Here is a 7,620-nt window from a genome sequence, read left to right on the forward strand (position 1 = left end):
ACTCGATCCAGAGAGAAGATCAAGAATACCCACGTCCTCTCCCCTTGTCCGTGTGCGCACCCTCGGGCCTGGGAACGGTCTCATTTTAAACTTCCTTTGCAAAGCCAGGGAGTCTTTGGGAGGGAGAACATGACTCTGCAGTTTCCTCCGACGTTTTTTCCGTTGTCATACCCTGTACACAGCTCGTTGTCGAGACCCACTCACACTTAATCCTGTGTATTTGTCACCTTTGGTCCACTCACACTGCCCCAGCCCAGGTTCTCATGGTCTTAAGTCTGATCTTTTGCACAAGCCTCTTACCTGGCCTTTCTGCCAACAGTCTTTTCCTATCCTAATCGTGCTTACTACAAGCTCACAGGAGTTGTGAGCTGATTAAAATCTGATCCAGTTTAGAAATCTGATTTAAAACCCCTCCATGGCTATGTCCCACTAAACAAAGCACAGATTCCTTAACGTGGTAAAGCAGGCCCTTCTCTTGAGACCCAGGCCAGCCTTCAAGCCTCACCTCCCACTGCTCTGCCCCATGTGTTCCATAGTCCAGCCACACCAAGCTATTTCCATTTATATATATATAATTTTTAGAGAGAGGGGGGGGAAAGGAGGGACAGAGAGAAAGAAAGAGAAACATTGACCAGTTGCCTCCCATAAGCATCCTGACCTGGGATCAAACCCGCAACCTACGTATGTGTCTGACCAGGCATCAAACCAATAAACTTCTGGTGCACAGGAAGATGCTCCAACCAACGGAGCCACACCAGCTGCCACTTTTACAGCTCCTGTGCCACTGTACCTGCTTGTCCCACTGCACGGAAGGCTTTCCCTCCTTATCTACTAACAAATCCCATTCATTCTTCCAGACCCAGCTCCAGCTTCATTTCCTCTCTGAGGTCTTCTCTGATTCACTGAAAGTCACTACAGCAATTGCTCTTCTATAATCCCACACATTCTATACCCATCTCTATTAAGGGGCACAGAGGGTGCCCGGAGAGCACTAAATGGCGCATCTGACTGAAAGCCATGCCCAAAGGGAAGACTGCAGGAACTGGAGTCTCGGAATTGGAGAGGTTGGGAATGGGCTGTTGACATACTCCAGGTGAGAAGCAACACTGGTCCGCCTTAAGGCAGCAGCACCAGAAAAGAACAGAAGGGACCAATTTGAAGACATTGGAGGTGGGGCGTGGGCGGGGGGGGGGTTGGAAATCAAGCCATGTGACTAGACGAGCCGAGAGATGTGGGTGAGCACAGGTCTGACAAAGGTTTAGGCACGCAGATGCATGAGCCATTGCTGTGCCAGTTTTAACCGAAGCAAAGTGTGTGAAATGAGCCAAGTCAGACTGCAAGGAGCACTAGCATTGAAGCCTCGGGAGGAAGCCAAGCTCCGGAGGGAAACTAAGAAGGAAGAACCAGAGAGAGAAGAGGAACCCAGCACAGAGGCAACAAAGGATGTGGAGATATTCTTAGTGTCCTGGTACTTGGTACATGTACAGATATTTGTAGAATAAATGAATGAGTCACTGCATTTAAATGACTCACTTAAAACTGAAGACAAATGAAAGGCCTTTCACAGAAATAGGAACACACCTATTGTTATACCCTAATAGAATCATTGTGTATTTAAGATCAAGGAGAGAGGGACCTTGGTGTTCAGTAGAGAGCAGGGAAATCCGAGGAGAAAAGGTGGGCTGAACTCCATCCATGAATGAAAGAGGGGGTCGGCTTCCTCAAGGCCATGTGGAAAAGAGGCAGGGAAGCCAAGGAGTCCAGCAGCCTCGCTGCTGGAGGAGAACCTGGCATCAGGACCCTACAGGTGCAACACAGAAGCAGAACCACACAGGAAACACAGGGGACGTGGGGTGAGTCAGAGACTGAGCTTCAGCGTGACCCCGACAGGATCTGACAAGTGATTCTTGAAACAATTAGAAAGTTTAAATAGATATCCAATGCTATCAAGGAACTGTTAGTTTTCTTAGATATGATCATGGTTTTAAGACCGTCCTTATTCTTAGGAACTGAAGTGTTTAAGAGTGAAGTGTTGGGAGGTCACTTCCAAGAGGTTTGACACACACACACACAAAGTCTATGAAAGAGATGAAGCAAATACGGTAAAATAATAATCGTGGATGCTAAGTAGTGGATATATGATCACCCATTATTCTTTCCAGTTTTGTATGTATGATATTTTTCAGGACAAAACTTTGGAAGAAGAATGAGAAATATAGTCTCCAGAATCTTGGAGATTTACCTCCCCAAAACAGTCCTGCAATATTTAGAGAGCAGGAAGCATACTGACTTTTGAGGAGCTATATAAAAAGCTAGAGTCCCAGAAAAAGTACAAAAAATGGAGATACCTCATTTGCTTTTTTTTATTTTTAATCCTCACCCTAGGATATGTTCATTGACTTTTCAAGAGAGAGGAAGGGGGAGAGAGGAAGAGAGACCATGTGAGAACAAATCATCAGTCAAAGGCCGTCCGTCCAAGCCCTGACAAGGGGTCGAACCCGCAACCTTTTGGTGCATGGGAGGACACTTCAACCAACTGAGCCACCGGTCAAGGCCACATTTGCTACTTTTTTAAGTGTCAGGAAACAACTCTGAGAAGAATAACCTTCACCCACTTACATTTCAACACAGATTGGGAAATGACAACTATGAAAATTCCTTGAGAATTCCTGAGCCTCTGAACTTACTCCCGGTTTAGAGTAATAACCAGCCGGCATTTGTTAAGCACTTACTACATGCAAGGCCGTGTGCTAAACACATCAGCCCATTGAATTCACACAGTAGCTGTCTGAGGCAAGTACTGTGATTTCCCTTTTTGCAGACAAAGCAAGCACAAGGGTGTCCCCAGTCGGAAGTTTCAGCACCTGTCCAGCTGGCCTACCTACACAGACCTCTCTATCTCTGGTCCCCATAACCTCTCTCCCCTCTCCTTTCAGGGCACATGGGGAGACTGAGCCCGACCAGTACCACCAGCCAGCCTGGGGCACTGCACTAGCTCTCGGGATTTCCTCACCCCTCGCCCACACCTTTGTAAACTCATTTATTCAACTCTCTCCTCAAATCACCCTAATTTGAGCGTGCCATCTACTTCCTGGAAGAATACTGGCTGATAATGAGAGGGAGAAAAAGGGAGAGAAGTGGGGAGGGAGGGAGAGAGAGAGGGAGTGGGAGGGAGGGGGAGAAATTGGAGAAATGTGAGTCCTACCTAACAATAAGTGGCTCAGGAAGCAATCCCAGTTGGCAGAGAAGGACCCCCTGAAAAAAGAAACGCAAATTGGGAAAATCCCGGGTGTGGTAAAACCACTAGGAGGCCAATTTGGAAATAGCTCCCGGTAACGTTGACGGTGCCCTGTGGCCCTGAAACTTCACCCCTACAAGCTCTCATATAACACACGCACCAGAAAACATGCACAAGAATTTCCACAGCAGAATTGTTTGCATTAGCAAAATTCTGGAAACAGCCTCAATGTCCATCACTCATACCCAAATGATGAATTAATACACCAGAGTGAAAAACAAGTGAGTTAGGACTACATGTATCTACGTGAATGACTCCGCCAGATGGAACATTAAGCAAAGAGAGTAAATTGCAGAAAAACACCGGAAATATGCAGGTATATGCAGGACCACCCTGCATACACAGTTGGAATGCTTGCGAAGGAAGCTGTGAGTTGTTTAGGGGCACAGATACATGTAGGGGAAGAATAAAGGAATGTCTAGGGATGATAAACAGCACATTCAGGATGATGGTTACCTCTGATGGGAGGTGAGGGGGCTTCCACAGGGTCCTTCAACTCTGTTAGTGATGTTTTATTTCTTATGCTGGCTGACTAATAAAATAAAGCACCTGAGCTTTATTTTACTTTATTTTTTGTCCCTCCTGTATGTCTTAAATATTTAATGATTATTTTAAGGAAAAGGAAGAGGAAGAAAAAATTTCTGGAGGTTTCCGGAGAAAATAAAGAGCCACAGGTGTTGCCGGACTCTGTTGCTGGGGCCTCACTCACTTCCCATCGTTCTTCTCGGCCCTTCGACACTCAAAGCAGCTCAAACCATTCCAGATTTCCAACACCTCCGAATTCCAGGTTCGTTTGGCAGCGGGGTGGTCCCGAGAGTCAAATGCCAGCCCTAGGGACCTCGGAAGAAGCTCCACTGGGAAACATACAAGAAACCAATCGAGTGACTAGATTTCCCATTAGGAGAGATTATAGGAATCAGGGCCAGTTTGGGTTGCATTACTAGGTCCTTTGGAAATCACAAAACATTGCCTCAAGGACATACTCCTAAGTCACTCCAAGGAATCTTTCGGGGAAGAGCGAATGACCAGGTAATCATCTCCCTGCTCTACTGAGTGGCTGACGGGACCTCCTACACTGCAGCGGACTGGCGATGGCCTGGTTCTGGGAGGAAGGAAACCTGAGTTTGAATCCTGGCCCTGCCACCAGCCAGGGCAGCTTGGCACAGGTTACTCCACATTTTGAAATGCTGATTTCACTCTGGGTGGATCAACCCTCAGAGGATGGTTGTGCAGACCACAGGGGATCGCGTCTGGGTACCAGATCGGTGCCCACTCAGAGCAGGGTCCTCACAGCTCAGAGGACACGGCTGTCCTCCCTCTTGGTTCAATGGGTGTTCCCGGGGAGGCCTCCTTCTCAAGAACTGTCACCGACAGGAGCCGAGAGTGACTGCCGCCCAGGCCACCGCAAGCACCGTCCAGGGAGGCCATGCCTCTCTCTGGAACACGTTCCCTCGCACCCTCAAGGGCTCTTTTCTCAAAACCCAGAACCCCAACACCCCTGCACCACCCACGACAGAAGTGACGGGCCCTCTTGCTGCGACTAGAAGCCCAGTCCCATGAGGGCATTCGGACGGCTAGTCAGAAGTCCAATGTGGGCCCACGAAGGGGCAGCAGAGAGAAGGCGGGAAGAGCGGACTGTGACAATTTAAGGACGTGGCTAGTATCTCATCAACCACCCACCACTCGCCATGACCACATCTTCACCACGTTCCCTGATACGGTTTCTCACGAAGAGCGTCCTTTCTCTCCTCTGCATCTTGCCCTTTCTGCCAAAATCACTCTCCTTTGGAAACAAATAGTTCTGTTTCTTCTTCAGAATGCCGCTGAGAGCAGGGCACCCTTGTCTCCCTCCACGACATTCGGGCCAGTGCTGGGAATGTGATGCACGCTGCTGACCAAACACAGGGGAACAAACACGCGAGGGCTCCCCAGGGGAGCGGCCCGGGGACCCAGCACTGAGCCTCTGGGTGGCCGAGCCCCACGGTTGGGAGGGAGCGGTGACCACGTCGTTGTCATCCCCTCGGGCTGCTGTGGGCTGGGGAGGATGTGGTGCCTTCTGGAAGCTTGAAGTGGGAGACATTCCGCTCTCCTGGGATTTGTTGCTAGGTTTGCAGACTTCGGGGCTGACTCACCCAGCAGGGCTCGGAAAGACTCTCTGGGTCGCACGCGCTGCCACCGGCCCTGCCAGCTCAGCCTGCTGGGGACACGCCAGGCCTCGCTGGGAGGGGAGGAGCATGCCCCAGGGAGTCGAGACCTTTTGACAATTATTGAGGCTTTTTCTCTACTGGGACAAAAAATACATTCCTCTCCCAAGGATGAATGACAAAGCAAATTGTCCCTGCCTCTCCTCAAAGGCCAGCGAGGTTAGGCAACAGCTCCTTCCATCCAATCCTTCCATCTCCAGAAAGCCGTAAAAAAACAGGCAGCCTTCCCCGCTCCAAGTGGCTTCATTGTAATTAGAAGTTGCTACCCCCGTGCCTTACCTGCTGCTCTCCCGAGGTGGGACCCCGGCCCCCTCCTTCCTCTTTATTTGCTGTGACAGAGTAAGAAATATATATATGCATTGATTATGTGTATAGATCTCTGCCTCCCTCCTTCCCCACACAGAAACTCTTAAAACCCTTGGCATTTCCTGGGTGACAGAAGTGTCTTTTGTTCCAGTGAGGTGACCCTGCGTGAGCTCCCGGGTGTCTACGAAGGGAACTGATCACCAGGAAGACCAAACCGTGCTAAGACACCTTGAACTTGCCGCACTACCACCCACCCCCTGGGGAGGGGAGGGGGCTGGAGATTAATTTAACAACCCGTCACACCTACAGAGGAAGTCTTCGTAAAAGTCCCTAGACTACAGATGAGCACAGCCACGTGCAGGGAGGGTGACAGACCCCAAATCCACGGGGACAGAAGCGCCTGCTCTCGCTCGTCCTGTGGCAGTTCACCTGCATCCTTTATCATACCCTTTCTAACAAACCAGTTAGCATGGTCACTGGTTCCCTGAGTTTTCTGAACCACCCCAGCAAGTTGTCCACCCTGAGGGGGGTCGTGGAAACCTTGCCTTGGCAGGAAGTCTGTCAGAAGTGAGAGTGTACTGGGGCCCCATGACTGCGACGGGTGTCCAAACTGGGGGTGGTGGCCTTGTGGAACTGAGCCCCCAGGCCTGTGGGGTCTGCAGCTGGTTCCACAGAGGTACTGTCAGAAATAAATTAAATCGTAGGACACCCCGGTGGTGCCGGAGAGCTGGAGGATTGGTCGGCGTGGGGGAAAAACCCACACAGTCTAGGGCAAGAGTGTTGTGAGTAGCAAAAGCTCTCGTTTATCCCTAAACCAACCCATGGGAACTTTTCCTTAGAAAGGTTTTATTGGCAGTTGCTATAATGGAAAACAGAAGGGATAACAAAAATAAGCCCAGGCATGTGACAGCGTTTTGAGTAATTTTACGAAGATCTTACAGTTGCTGATTTCTAGCTTAGACATCAACGTGGACCCCTCCAGACCCGTTCCCAGCTTCTCATCCTGTCCGGTGGGCTCTTCTGGCTGACCCCTGCTCCCACCAGAACTTTCCTCCCAGCTCCCACTCGGGACCCCTCACCCTGGAGCCCTCTGGGTCTAGAACTGGCTCCTAAAGAACTCACTCTCCCTGAGGCCTCTCCCAAAGTCTAAACCCAAACTGCACCCAGAAACTCAGCTGGGGAACGCTAGAAGCACCCTAAATATGAAAGAGGCCTTTCTCACCTGAAGACTGGAAATCGGATTCCAAGAGAGGATCTCAGCCCTGAAACCAACCCAAGTTACTGGACTCGGTTAGATGTTATTATTAATTTTTTAATCCTCACCCAAGGATATGTTTACTGGTTTTAGAGGGAGAGGAAGGGAGAGAGAGAAGCATCGATATGTGAGAGAAACATGGATCAGTTAAGTCCCACATGCATCCTGACCAACCAGGGATCTAACCCACAACCTAGGTGTGTGCCCTGAAGCTTGAACTCACCGCCTTTTGGTTACAGGGACCACGCCCCAACCAACTGAGCCACCCGGCCAGTGCCAGGTTGGAGGTTATCTAAAAAGCACCCCGCCCCTTCCCTGCCTACGTGCTAACACTGACAAACCACAGCAGAACTAGGGAGCAAGAAACATCCTCCACACAGAATGGAACTCGCCCTCCAGAAACACGGGGCTTCTGCCTAAGGCTGGTAACCGGGAGCCCTGCGTGGTGGACTCTCTGGCCTCTCCTGGGCCTCCCTCCTCACCACAGTTCAGTCCTGGAGGTGCCCTGCTCCTTCTGGCCCCCAACCCCGCAGGCTGCCCCTCTGCTGGAAGGCTCA

This window comes from Artibeus jamaicensis, unplaced genomic scaffold (assembly GCF_021234435.1).
Source record: "Artibeus jamaicensis isolate MK-2021 breed Jamaican fruit bat unplaced genomic scaffold, CSHL_Jam_final scaffold_660, whole genome shotgun sequence".
Taxonomy (NCBI): domain Eukaryota; kingdom Metazoa; phylum Chordata; class Mammalia; order Chiroptera; family Phyllostomidae; genus Artibeus; species Artibeus jamaicensis.